General features: G+C 47.9%; 1 pseudogene; it reads left to right on the forward strand.

The window, feature by feature from the left end:
- Positions 1-717: 717 nt before the first annotated feature.
- Positions 718-2,104, forward strand: LOC103606616 (annotated as a pseudogene).
- The last annotated feature ends 12,957 nt before the right edge of the window (positions 2,105-15,061 follow it).

Raw genomic sequence — 15,061 nt, forward strand, 5'->3', positions numbered from 1 at the left:
AAAAAATAATCATTCAAATATGGGGTTGGTAAGAACTAAACTAGATCCAAGTTCAGAAGGTAAAGAGTGTGGGATCAGGGATAACCACAAGCCCCGTAACAGCTGGTATAAGAAGCAAAACCCAGAAAACCCAGAACTAGCATGTCTTGAGAGGGTAAACCCTCTGTGTTTCACATCAGTTGAACATTCATGAAATGTTATACCAGCAGGGGTTGGCAAAAACGTACAGATGCTAGACAGAGTGTAGAACTCATCATAAACAGGGTTTGTTTTTTTTTTTTAGTGAATAGTTTAATGAACCAGAATCATTTCATCAATAAAACAGTTGGCTAAGTGATATCTTGATTACTTTTTCAAGAATGTGAAGGGTTTTTGGTTGAAGAATGCAAAAATGCCTCCTTCTTGTCTATGGCGGCCTGAAAAAAGACTTATAAATAAAATCACACTTCTTAGGGAAAATTTGAATTCTCCATAAATCGACCAATCCAAAGATAGTGAGTTTATATTATCTGCCTGGCACTGTGTTAGGGTTAGGGACAAATGGCAGGTCAACATTGACCCTGCTGGTGAGACAAAGGGGACTCCTATGCAGACCTCAGCACCCCGTGGGCCTTGGCTTCAGTCCTCTGAGCTAGTCTCAGGCATACCAGAATACCTGAGGCCTGAAAAATCGTATTGGCTACTAAATGTATTGAACAATCTGTCTCTCCTGGCGAGATGGTGGGGGGGGGAGGGGCTGGAGTGACTCTGGGCATCCTTCTTGCCAGGATCTCACCACCTTGGATGTTATCAAGTTGGTTCCACTCTTAGACAAAGTTATCAGTAGACAAGCCATAATTAATGTAGATACAATTGGTCATGCTCATGGACAATCCAAGTTGTAAAAGCTATTTCTGGAGTTCACACTGTCAGGTTCAAAAATAAACTGGAAAGAAATATTACAATCGAGCTTGGATAGGCTAATGCCAAGATTTATAAACATGATGACTCAAGTTGTCCTTGGCCAGAATGCTATAGATCCTGTGGAAGTAGTACACCGATGCGTTTCCTACAGACAGTCCAGGGACCAAAGGGAACTTCAAACTAGTCAGACGTGTTTCCTTTGTTGACTGTCCCGGCGTGTATTTGTGGCTACTGTGCAGAATGGTGTGATGGTGACGGATGGAGACCTTCTGTGGACAGCTGTTGATGGATCTTGTCCTCAACGTCAGACTTCTGAACACTTGGCTGACAGACACATTATGAACTGAAACATATTTGGGTTCTACAAAATAAAATTTCTTTGGTAAAAGAAAGTCAGGCTAAAGAACAGTGTGAATAGATTCTTGCATCTGTACAAGGTGTAGTAGCAGAAGGAAATCCCATCATTCCGATTTCTGCTCGTGGAAATACAGTATTGAGGTTATCTGTGAGTATGTATTAAAAAAAAGTCCGAGATGTCCAAGAGACGTTTCTCAGAACTCTGGTTTATGGTTATTAGGTCCTTTGATGTCAACAAACCTGCCCATGAAGCTGACGACCTTAAAAGTGGTGTAGCCAGGGGCGGTATTTTAAAAGGGTATTAAAGGTGGGCCAGAAGATGGAAGTCCCTCCTGGTATTGTTCCAAAGATAGTGAAGGAAAACTAATGTGTGAGCCAGTCTTCCAAAATCTTATCACTTTTTGCAGAACATAACGATCTTCAGTATGATACTCCGGAGGGCCTCATTGGAGTTGGAACAAAAATTGACCCAACATTGTACTTAGCTGACAGAAGGGTGGGGCAGGCACTTGGAGCAGTTGGAGCTTTACCTGAGATCGTCACAGAATTGGAAATTTTCTATTTTCTGCTTCGGTTCCAGATATACATGCAGAAAGAGACAAAAGGCAGAAGGAGCAAAAGCTGTCTAAAAATGAAGTGTTCACGTTGAACAAGACTTCTGTCTCCAGGAAGATTTGGTGCAGTCAAGGCTGATTTGGGTGAAATAGTTCTCACTAATCCCATGTGCACAGAAGTAGGAGAAAGTGTCGTCTTTAGCTGAAAAGTTGAGGAACACTGGCATTTAATTGGCTGGGGTCAGATAAGAAAAGGAGCGCCCATCAAGCTAACAGTGGATGATAACTGAAGAATCGCAGCTAAATACAACATGTGGATGAGGTCACAATTTCTCTTAGCAACTGATGGGTATATTTTCAAAGCAGTACTGGGGAATAAATTTTACAGCTCATTAGCTTAGTAGAAGCTCTGAGGTTAGTCTCATTTTTTTGACAAAATTTAACCCCTGCTACCTAAATAGTAAGGTCTACAGTAAATGTCAAACTTGGTCTATTGATGGACTTAATCTACATTTTAGCAGAAATCGATCATTGCTAAACAATTTCAGATTTGTACATCCGTACACGTTTGAAGTGAAACTGTCTGTTAAAACCAGCAACCTCACCGAGTCTGTTTGAAATAAAGTTTTTCTTCTTACTAAAAAAAAAAAAAACATGGAAAAATAAAATTAGTGTTTAAATATTTATAAAAGTAACATGTCCACATTGTTAGTTTATAATTTGTAATTCCTAAAATTCTTTTTTTTTTTTTTCCTTTTTGTCTTTTTTCATGTCCAGCAACGGACCGCAACCCTCAGTGTCGCGCCCGTACCGGACCGGGACCGGCAACGGGATCGCAACCCTCGGTGCTGCTCCCGCGCCTCGCTCAGCCAGTGAGCGGGAACCGGTCTGTATGTGGGATCCGAACCCTAGGTGGGAGCGCTGCCGCGCTCCCAAGCGGCGCACTGTAGCAGTACCGGGCCGGCCCAGTAATTCCTAAAATTCTCATCAGCTGTCTGTAGGTGACATGTATTCCCTCTTGCAGAAATTCCCAAGTTGGCGTGATTGCAGATGAGGTGTAGCCAATCATGAGTGAGTTATTTGTAGCCTAATGATTTCTAAAGCAAAATTATAAAAGTTGTTTTATATATTTCCACGGAAAGAAATACACTTCATGTGAGGCTGGGTGCATTTTAATATGTTTGCCACAATGTGGGGTGTGGCTCGAGTCTGTAAGAGTCCTCTGACCAAAGTGTTTTAAAAACAGTCCTGGAACAGATAAGAGGTTTGTTTTGTTTCCCTGATTAAAGAAATGTACAATCTTTGCATACTTCAAAAGATATACAAGTGGAAATTTAATATAATACCACAGTTAGAGACAACCACTGTTAACATTTTGATTGAAAATACTTTCCAAAGTTTTTTTCTATGCCTCAATACACATAGATTTTTAACAGCTTTATTGACATGCCATATAATTCACCTATTTAAAGTATACAATTCAGTGGTTTTGAGTATATTCATAGAGTTGTGCAATCATCACCACAGTCAATGTTAGAACAGTTTTATCCCTCCAAAAAGCAATCTTGCATCCATTAGTACTCACTACCTACTTCTCCCTGCCCCCCTGCCCTAGGCAGCCAGTAACCTACTATCTGTTTCTATGAATTTGCCTATTCTGGACATTTCGTATAAATGGGATCCGACAGTATGTGGGGGGTTGTGTCTGGCTTCTTTCACTAAGCATAATGTTTTCAAAATTCACTCATGTCAGAGCACTCATGTTTTCTTATGGCCGAGTGATATTCCATGGTAGAGATATTCCACATTTTACTTACCCACTCATCAGCTGATGGACATTTGGATTGTTTCCACTTTGGGGCTGTTACGAATAATGCTGCTATGAAATTCGTGTGCAGGTTTTTGTGTGGACATATGTTTTCACTTCTCTTGGTACCTATACCCAGGAAAGGAATTGTTGGGCCATATGGTAACTCTGTGTTTAACCTTTTGAAGAACTGCCAGACTATTTTTCAAAGGGGCTGCACCATTTTACATTCTCACCAGCAAGGCATGAGGGTTCCAGTTTTTCCACATCCTCACTAACCCTTATTATTTTTTATTATAGCCATCTCAGTGGGTACAAAGTGGTACATAGGTTTTTAAGAAGGATAATTTCAGCAGAGTTTATTTACAAAAACTGGGCCTGGAAACTGAGGCAGGCATGGGATGGGAGGATGGCTGTGGCCAACCCTAGCTCTGAAGGGACTAGGGAACCCCAAGAGAGAGGATAGCTGCATGGAGGAGCCACCTTACAGGAGCTGCCTTGGTCCCTGTCTCTGGTTGGCGCCCACTGGTCAAACCCAACCTGAAGCCAGAGGGTAAGGGATCTCAGAGCGGGATGGGCAAGGCTGGAGAGTGGACTGAGGGGCAGACGCAAGATGATTAATAAAGTCTGAAAGCCACTCATGTGGGTCACTGGCCATTTATTTATACCCAGTCAAAAGCTGGAGGGGGGGAGCACTTTGAATTTGTTTTAATGTTGCATTTTAATTTTTCTTTGGCAGACCAGAGAAGCCATGGGAGAGGATGAGGGAGTGTGAGAACTGGGAGCAGTTTCTCCTGGAAGCCTGAGACCACCTGGGACCTCCCCATTCCCAGGCAGCACAGCAGATGCTGCCTCTGCTGTGTCCCCACCTGCCTGTCTGTGGTGGCCCTCTCCTCATGTGGTCTGCATCTTGCTGGACTTTGATTCCAGGGGTCTCCAAGGCTGGGTGGGGGTTTATAGTGGCCTGAAATTGTCTCAGTTACATTTGTTGGGTTGTTTCAGCAGCAAATCAGGAGGAAGAGAGAGTCAAATATGTGGATTTAATCCCAGATATGCCTTTCACGTGTGACATTAACGACCATAACTGTGGATGATTTTGGCTTCCATGAAAGCCCATGTGGGAGAAATCTGGGTCAGAGAGTTTTTGAGATTTCTTTCTCTTCTGTGATTGTTGGGACTGTGAAGGGTGAGACACGAGGCTCATTAAATCAGTTATTTAGAGCATAGTGTCTGATGAGCCTACATCAGAGTTTGAACACCTTTCTATGGCCACAACACTCTTCTCCCCTCTGGATCCACGAATAGCTGGTAGACATCCACATTTCAGAAGGGACCAGAGAAGAATTCGTGAATTAACAAGAAAAATGCATTGCACCTGGACAGACAACTCAGGGCAGATGGTCTGTGGAAGGTCAGTCTTGCTGTGTTCATATAGAAAGGCTAGAAGATGGTTCAGAGAATCACGATGAATGGTTCACCATCTCCCCTGAGAACGAGGCAAGAGGAAATAAGTTAAAATCAGAACAGGAAGTTTAGGGCCTCCCCTGAGAACGAGGCAAGAGGAAATAAGTTAAAATCAGAACAGGAAGTTTAGGGCCGAGCCCGTGGTGCACACAGGAGAGTGCGGGCTGGGAGCACAGCGACGCTCCTGCCGCGGGTTTGGATCCTATATAGGAATGGCCCGTGCACTCACTGGCTGAGCGTGGTGTGGGCGACACTACACCAAGGGTTGCGATCCCCTTACTGGTCACGAAAAAGATAAAAAAAAAAAAATCTACTGACAGTAAGTGGTCTTTGATAATATTACTATAGTTCTGGGAGGATATGAATGCTGTGGTCCCTATCCCCCGATGATACAGAGACTAGCATGTTCAAGGGCGCTTCAAAAAGTTCGTGGAAAGGTTCGTATTATGTTTCAATTCTACTTTTTCATGAACTTTTTGAAGTATCCTTGTACATCTTGTGTGGGCTCTAACAGTGCTTTGAAGTTCAAAACTTCAAATAGATCAAATAGATGGATCAAGACCTCTATGAAACCTGTTTAGGAAGCAGCATCTCAGATGAAAACTTCGACGACAGCTCTCTGAGTATTGCCTGAGCAAACTTGGCTGAGGCACTCTGCCCATGTTTGGTGTCCCTGCTCCAAAGGGCTACTCTGGCATTTATTAGGCATTACATCATTCTCTCCCTTATGATCTGAAATGATGAAATATCAAGAGAAGGAATTAAACATATGGGACTGGGGGTTGTCCAGACGTTTAGCTATGATGACCTTGCTCAAGAAGGTGGCATAAGGAGCTTATTCACCAGGCCCCTTCCTTGTTTGCGCAGTGACGCAGCCATTAGAGCTGTTTTTAAAGCAACCAGAAATAGAATCAATCGCTGTTTGCTGTGATATCAAAAATGTGTGCCTTGGGCTGAGAAAACAAAACACCATGAGGCAGTGAACAGTGAGGGAGCATGTTCTGAACCAGCCTGCATTTTGGAATATTTACAGAGATAAATGTATATTCTAAAAGCAATGTCATACTTTTAGAATCTTTAAGATGAGAAACATTAAAATACAGAGCCACCGGAATCGGCCTTTATTTTGCCTGGTGCGTGTCGTGGGTGATCATAGCGGGTGTTGCCTCTGGCTTTGGGACACATCTGACAAGGGACCCTAAACAGCCCTAAGGTCCTGATCAAGTCCTTTGTTCTCATCTATTGTCAGCATAAGGTGAGCAAGAGAATTTCTTTTGTTATAACCGTTATATACTCAGAAATAAGAAAAAGCCAATTAATCGATTAAGTAATGATTAAACTCCCACTGCTGTGCCTCCAGCCACATGCAAGGCACCAAAGAGGACAGACAGGGACCGAGATGGGATGAGTATCTGCTTCCACAGACTTTTGATAAAGTTGGAAGAAAAGACAAATACTTACGGAGAAATAATCAGACACAAGAGAGCAATGAACTGGAGCATGTTTTCTTGAGCAACAGAATAGTGGCAGTGTTGCAGAAAAGGGTCAGTGTCGGCTGGCCCAACATGTCCATGCAGTGAAGGCGAGTGGGATGGGGGTGGGGTGAGTGCGGAAAGTGACCAGGCTGGAGGCAGCTTCCTAATCCCAGGGCGAGGTTATGAGAGCTTGAAGTAGGAAAGTGGAATGAGGAACGGGTCAAAGGACGTGCTGAGAAAGGACGGAGAAAGAAGAAGGAACCAGAGAAAACTCTGAAGTTTCTAGAGGTTTCTGGGAGCCTGGAGGAAGGGGACAGCCCTGGGCAAGTGGGGCTGGCTGGGAAGGAAAAGGAAAGGTAAACTTGGGTCACCAAATCATAGCGAACGTGGGGTGTTGAGATGTGCCCTCTGCCAAGCAATTCTAAACACAGGATTGGCACGCACGAGCAAGCCGGGGGTAAGGGTTTAGGAGTCCCCATTCTGAAAATGAAAAGTTGAAGTCAGGAGAGCGGGTGAGCACACTCCCGTGACAGTGTGAGAGAAGGACCTGGAATTTCCCCTGTCCCCTCCTTCTCGCCCTTCGGTCTTCCTCTCTCTTTCTTTCTTTCTATTAGTATCCCCCCTGTATTTTAACATTCTTTATACCTCTTTCTGTCCCACTGCCTCCCTCTCGCGGCTCATCACTCTAACATACTTGATGGGTTTTGTTTGTTTTTAGAAGATCTTGCAACTTGTGTGCCACTGTTCAAATGCATGTATTTTTGGTAACTTTTAATTTTGATATAATTTCAAATTTACTGAAACACTGCAAGAATAGTGCAAGGAACTCCCACGTGCCCTTTACCCACATTCACTTGTAGGTTATGCGTTGCCCGTTTGCTGTATGATTCTCTCACCCTCTAGCTCTCATGCACACGTGCGTGCACAGATGCACAGATACACATACATCTGCGTATTTTTCCTGGACCATTTGAGAGTAAGTAGAGGCTTTGTGGCCCTGTGTACTTCATGTGTGTTTCCTAAGAACTGTGACATTCTCACGCACCATCACAGTACCATGAACAAAGTCAGGAAATGGAATTGTTCATATTCAATTTTCATCAAAGGTCGCAGTAGTGTCCCTGGTAGCTTTCCTCCCGGGCCTGGGCCCCAATCCCAAATGGCAGAGCCCTAGGTCACGCGTTTCTCTTCACTGGAAGCTCCTGCACTCACACCTTGCGGACCCCCCCCACCCCCGTCTCCGGGTCTTAGTGTAACAGCCCGACTGCTCATCCCGAAGTGGGTCACCGCCTGTTGTCACAGTGCTTTGTTCTGAAACTTCATGGCAGGCACCAGGCTACCTCTCCATCCACATTCTTTTTTCTTATCTTCCCTCTCTGCTAAAAGTGACCTTCATGACACTGTGTGTGTCACTGCAGGGGCTGGGAGTCTGGGCTCTGCAGGCAGGTGTCAGAGATGGTGGCCTGGCCGGCCTTCCTGCTTTTGAGCTGTGTCCCGGGACAGGTCAGCGCAACTGTTCAGCCATAAGCAGGAATGGTGACTGCCCCACACGGCAGTTATCTGAGGAGTAAATGGACCTGTTTTGAGGATTAAATGAGTCTGTATATGTAAAGCACGTAGGGTAGTGCCTGGCGGGTAGCGAGTGCTCAGTAAACGAGAGCCCCCTGCAGAACCTCGAGGGAGCGGAAGGGACAATCATCTTCACGTGACACTAGAAGCAAGAAGAGCCGTAGACACAGCCAGTCGCTGAGACGACGCAGCAGGACTCAGAGCCCACGCCAGGGGTCAGCTGCCCTGTCCTAGGCGTGGTTTTCTGAGGAGGGTGAAAAGAGGTACTGGAGGCCAAATAAAAGGCCTCCTATGGTAGGTGCTGGGGGGTTTGCTAGGAAGACAATGAGAGGTGGATGAAAAGATTGACCTGTGAGAGTAGCCTGAGCCTGTGAGGAAGGGATGGCTGGGTCCTGTGTCTCCCGGGAGCCTCCTGAGACTTGGGAACAGGAATGGAGAAGGTGGCTGGGGGAGGGGACTCAGGAGGGGCTTGGTGAACGTGTAGCTGGGCGGGGGTCCTTGGCTAGGTGGGCAGAAAGGTGGTGGAGGCCGAGCTCCAGGGTGGAGAGAGGGTCTGGGTGCCCGGGCAGCCTCCCCCACAACGAATTGTGTCCCTTGCTGATTCAGGAGGGAGTTCATGCACTCGGTAAACTAGGAGTGGCAATGACTGGGGAAGGAGGCCCAAGGTCAGGACCTTTGGACATATCCACACGCAGGAAGCAGGGAGGAGCAGCCAGGGAAGGCCCAGGACAGACGTGCAGGAGAAGTAAGAGGGGAGGTGTGGTGCTTCTGCACCCCAGGGGCTGAGGGGGGCCGCCCCAGAGGTGGAGGTCCCTGGGCTGATCAGGAGCTGTGGGGGACTCCAGTTGTTTCAGTTACCTGATTTCAGGGAAAGAAGGGCCGACATGCAGTGAGGACATGGTGTAGGCACTAGCTGACATTTACAACTCAGGAAACAAAACGTGTCCAAGTCAAAAACGTGCTTCCTTCTGACCTGTGAAGAACCGAGCCGAGCTGCCCCTGCCTGTCAGTCACCAGACCTGACCTCTCACCTAGCATTCTTACGGGGGGCTGCCCCCAGGGTGGCTGACTTCATGGGGTTTCTGCAGGCTAGACTCAGGGTAGTCTTGACTGTCCGTGCAAGCCAGAAGTAGAATAATCACGTGGGCTTCTGAGCATCTCCACAGCCTTCACTACTTGCATAAAATGCTCTTTCCCCTCCTCCTCCCCCACCTTCACCATCCTTGTCATCGTCTAGCTCTTGGCACATGGTAGATACTCAGCTAACACTTGCGGGGTGCCGGAGTTCAGGTGAGGAACATTTGGAATATCTCAGGTAGTGGGAGAGCACAGAAAGGAGTGAATAGTGCCAGAGCACCGAGAACTAGGCCCGTCATCTTACTGAGTCTGTCATCTCGTCCTGCATGTCACGAACAAGCAGAAGAGAGCCAAGAAATGGGAGACGTGTGGACACCAGCAAGGGAGGGGTGAGTTTTAAACACGAGGACGTGGCAGCACTTTAACTTGATTTCGTGTGTATGAAGATGCCGGAGTGCAGGCCACATCACACAACTGGTATAGCACTGCTGCGTGTGAGTGCATGTGTGTGTGCACGCGTGTTAGTCTGTTTCTGTTGCTTATAACAAAATACCTGGAACTGGGTAATTTATGAGGAAAATGAAATTTTTTGCTTACAGTTTGGGAGGCTGGGAAGTCCAAAGGCCAGGGAACACATCTGGTGAAGGCCTCGATGGTGACAGTAACACAGGGGTCTCACATGGCAGAATGGCAGTGGAGAGACAGAGAGAGAGAGAGAGAGAGAGAGAGCACCTCAGAATCCAATCACCCCTTCAAGGCCCCACCTTACGATTACCATAATAGGATTTCCCACCCTCTTAACAGTCACAGTGGGGGTCCAGCTTCTAATACATAAAACTTGGGGGACACAATTCAATCCATATCATTATGTCACTGGGGGGGAATTTCTGGGTTGCACCACAGGTTATTAGGGACAGATTCATCATCATCGTCGTCGTCGTCATCCCAGCTTCCATGGACTGAGCGCTGTCTCTGTCCAAGGCTCTGTGTGACACTGCTTGCATGATTATTCCTGTTCCTACTACAGGTCTACAAGGCAGATCTGATCATCCCCACTTTGCAGATGAGGAATCTGAGGCTCGGAAAGGTTGAGGCCGCACAGGTAAGATGTGGTAGAACTGAGACTGTGCAAAGGGTCTGGGAAGGTGGAGGGCAGAACCTCGAGGGAGCGGAAGGGACAATCATCTTCACGTGACACTAGAAGCAAGAAGAGCCGTAGACACAGCCAGTCGCTGAGACGACGCAGCAGGACTCAGAGCCCACGCCAGGGGTCAGCTGCCCTGTCCTAGGCGTGGTTTTCTGAGGAGGGTGAAAAGAGGTACTGGAGGCCAAATAAAAGGCCTCCTATGGTAGGTGCTGGGGGGTTTGCTAGGAAGACAATGAGAGGTGGATGAAAAGATTGACCTGTGAGAGTAGCCTGAGCCTGTGAGGAAGGGATGGCTGGGTCCTGTGTCTCCCGGGAGCCTCCTGAGACTTGGGAACAGGAATGGAGAAGGTGGCTGGGGGAGGGGACTCAGGAGGGGCTTGGTGAACGTGTAGCTGGGCGGGGGTCCTTGGCTAGGTGGGCAGAAAGGTGGTGGAGGCCGAGCTCCAGGGTGGAGAGAGGGTCTGGGTGCCCGGGCAGCCTCCCCCACAACGAATTGTGTCCCTTGCTGATTCAGGAGGGAGTTCATGCACTCGGTAAACTAGGAGTGGCAATGACTGGGGAAGGAGGCCCAAGGTCAGGACCTTTGGACATATCCACACGCAGGAAGCAGGGAGGAGCAGCCAGGGAAGGCCCAGGACAGACGTGCAGGAGAAGTAAGAGGGGAGGTGTGGTGCTTCTGCACCCCAGGGGCTGAGGGGGGCCGCCCCAGAGGTGGAGGTCCCTGGGCTGATCAGGAGCTGTGGGGGACTCCAGTTGTTTCAGTTACCTGATTTCAGGGAAAGAAGGGCCGACATGCAGTGAGGACATGGTGTAGGCACTAGCTGACATTTACAACTCAGGAAACAAAACGTGTCCAAGTCAAAAACGTGCTTCCTTCTGACCTGTGAAGAACCGAGCCGAGCTGCCCCTGCCTGTCAGTCACCAGACCTGACCTCTCACCTAGCATTCTTACGGGGGGCTGCCCCCAGGGTGGCTGACTTCATGGGGTTTCTGCAGGCTAGACTCAGGGTAGTCTTGACTGTCCGTGCAAGCCAGAAGTAGAATAATCACGTGGGCTTCTGAGCATCTCCACAGCCTTCACTACTTGCATAAAATGCAGTGGCTGGGTGAGGACTAAGGAGAAGCCCTGGCTGGTGCCCTGGGCATTTGTTTGCTGTGGTCCTGCCCTAGTGAGGATCAGGGAGGGACGGAGCATTTCCTCACCCCAGTCCTGTGCCCTCCCCCAGGAGCGATTTTGATGGGTCTGAGCCTTCTTATTCTAGGCCCCCCAGAGGGAGATTAATTGGATTGTCCCCTAGTGAGGAGAGGGGCTCACCTGAGGTGATGGATGGCAAGTTTGGCCCAAAGCTTCTGTGAGCCTGGGGCAGGGGTCTGGGGAGGACGTGCTGGGTGTGGAAGGACACCCTTGTTGAGGTTGCAGATACCTTGACAGTGCTTGAACTTGTGCGGGGTGTCTAGGGTCTCTGGGGCTAAGGCCTGGGAGAGCTCACAAGAAGATCTTGGATCCACGGGACTTGCAAGACCACAGCAATGCTCAGCCCGAGAAGCTGGGGAAACCGAGGCCCTGGCCGCCTTGCACCAAAGACGAGGCCCCTTCTTCTGTTCCAGGCTCTTGTATAAGCAGTTGGAGGGACAAAGTTACCCTAATAGTGCCCACCTTGCCCTGGAGGAGGTCAAAGCCCAACTACCTTTGATTTAGACACATAATGCCACAGCTGTCATACCTGAGTGCTGGGGAGCAAGTTCACTCCCGCCCAGCCCTAAGGCAGCCGGCGCAGGCGCCCTAAGTTTTCACTGATTTGTGCTTGAAATGTTCAGAGAGCTAAGTTGTCACATCTGTCTAAAAAAAGATGTGTGCATTCCTCCTATGTCACAGTCCACGCACCAGCTTCAAGGGATGATGCCAGAGAAGTCAGGAAAGGGACTCACAGGTCATGCTCCCACACCTGACGCCGGACAGGCTCCATAAACAGGAGGCTGGCACACGTGGCCGCCTCACCAGGCACACTCCCTGCGTGCCCAGAGGTTACAGGCTGCACGGCACGTAGTGAGTGAGGTGAGGTCAAGGCTCTGCAACCCTTGTGACTGTCCCCTTTGTGCAAGCGGAGTGACTTTCTCTGTCTCATGCCTGTCCAGCAGTATGCTCTGGTCTGAAAAGAATGAAGAGAGAAGGTGCTTTATGCATTTCTAAAGGAAGCAGAGAAAAACTGAGCCTTTGCCAGTTTTCAAATTTAACTCGAAGGTCTTTGACCTCGGTCTGTGCTTAGCTCTGGGCTAAGAGCTGTGGGAACAGCTGCTGCGAGGGAGACTGTAAGTCCTCAGCCCAATTCTATCATTATCGTTACAGTCTCTTTTGAGACTGTTTTTTTGGCGTTTGCCTTCTGGCAGAGCCAGGAGCCATGAGTGAGACTTGCAGGGAGGTGGATTTTGGCAGATCACAAGGAAGAATTTTCTTAGAGAAGTCCAGAAGACAGCATGTCCCCAGCCTGGACACAGTCCTTGGGAGGTCCCTTTAGGGGAGCTCTGCCCGGTGCTGTGACAGATACATGCAAAGATTAAAGACAACTGTCCATTTCCAAGCACCTCCTATGTGCCAGGCACTGTTCTAAGCACTTTAATGTGGACTAACTCATTTAATCTGCAAACAACCCTATCAGACGGGCACTATTATTGCCTGTTGTTACCTCCACTATACAGGTGAGGAAACTGAGGCACAAAGAGGTTTAGTAACCCGCTGGCATGGGAGGGCAACAGGATTAAATCCCAGGTGATCTGACGGCCCTGCGTGCACCTCTGCATACTCATTAGGTTCCCGGGGTTCAATAACTGGGCACAGGGACCAGCTGTTCTGTGCTAAAGGAGTTTAAAGGGCAGTTGCCTCAGCATAAGACGTCTGTGAGAAGTCAGGAGGGCTGTGAGATTGCAGAGTTGAGGCAGTATCAGTCAGTGAATACCTGAAGCTGGGCTGGAGCTCACAGAAAGGGAGCTCTGGGGTGGCCTGGCACCTGTCGTGGGCCCAGGACTGTGGGCAAGGGGAGTGAGGGTTCCGTGGTTCCCAGGCTCGGCTCCAGTTAGCTCTGCTCTCTTGCACCCCAGGCCTCTGAACTGAGTTTTTGCCTTGTTCCTACAAGTGAGCCTTGGACATATCCTCCAGTTTCAGGAATTGGTCCCTGGTTTCTCCCTGAGACTGAGTCCCTGCCTTGGTCATCTGCTCAGGATGACGATTGCTCCAACACTGTCTCAGGGGAGTGGCCAGCATGGGAGCCTTGGAATTGGGGCTTCAAGCCTGGATCTACCACCCTCTGGAGAAGTCAGACTTCTCACCTGCATTTTCCTTGGTCATGGGTGGGAATAAGATGCCTCTTTCAGAAGACCATGGTGAAGATGATGATGAACTCCCATGTGAAATTGCTGAGCACATGGCGAGACTCTGCAGACAATGGTTGACTTCCCACTTTCTCCCCTTAGTCCACAGACTGAGGGCCGAGTCCTGAGCTCAGCCCTGTGGCATTTGTTCCATACAGCTGACCTGGGCCAGCTGGGTGCCTTCTACAAAAAGGCAAAGTTCAACAAAGTCCGAGGAAGAATTCTTACCTACTAGTTTGCCGGGTAGTGGAATTGGGAGCGGACCATCAGAGAGGCTGCAGGGCTGTAGGTGGCTGAGTCAGAAAACTCGGGTACCACTCAGCTCCAGGACCTGCTCGGTCTGTCAAATGAGAAACACCTAGAATATCCCCCAAACCCCCAGCTACAAACTGTTCTGATGCATGACCAAGGAAAGAAAGAAAATGTGTATGTAATAAAATAGAAGTATGAAAGTACGTCTTCCCAATTCAGCCCCACCCTGTTGAAAGTTCAGGCTCCGGTATGAAGACACACAGTCTGGTTTCCTCATGTTTTTATTTCATGAGGTCCCCCAAATGTGACGTTTACTAATGCCCTGATAATAGATTCTAATCAGTAGAATTGGCCTCGAGGCCGTAAAGCAGGTTTCCCCGGGGTTGGAAGTCTTAAGCGTGTATGTGACAATTAGCTAGGAGTAAAGTGCCTCACAGACATTACCTGTAGTTGTACTTTTCTTGCAACATGCTTGCAACAGTTCCATAAAATGGGTTAAATTTTTTTCCCCTAATTTTTCACTTAGGAAAATTGATGTACAGGAAGATTTAGTCACTTTTCTGGAATGTGTCAATATGGGAAAAGGGGGAGAAATTTTGATCCTGGAATTATCTAGATCCTTCCCAACTAAGCAAGCCCTAGGATATTTACCAATCACATCTCTGAAGAAAAGAAAGTTGCTTCTTGTTGTCCATCAAGTATTTGCTCCCAAATTACTGCACCTGCTATAAGATTAGAGATTTCTGAGGGCTGAAGGTGGCTGAGGTTGAAGCCTGTGTTCTGTCTTCCTTTCAAGATTATCTTGGACCTGTGGCCAAACCCTCATTCAGAGTAGAGAAGGAAATACCTTCATGCTAATTTCACTGCCTTAGGAAATAGCTTGGATCAAAAGCAGTAACAGTATGTGTGCTTTTAACCATTTTAAGCATCCGTCATTATGATGCAGTCTTCAAAGCCTTTTGTTAACTTTCCTCATGATTACAAGGAGTCTTCAAAAAATTCATGGAAGAATCCATATTATCTTTTTTTTTTTTTTTTTTTTTTTTTTTTTTTTTTTCGTCCCCGAAAGCGGCCCACACCCCCGTGTGCC

This window comes from Galeopterus variegatus, unplaced genomic scaffold (assembly GCF_000696425.1).
Source record: "Galeopterus variegatus unplaced genomic scaffold, G_variegatus-3.0.2 Scaffold6739, whole genome shotgun sequence".
NCBI classification, from domain to species: Eukaryota; Metazoa; Chordata; class Mammalia; order Dermoptera; family Cynocephalidae; genus Galeopterus; species Galeopterus variegatus.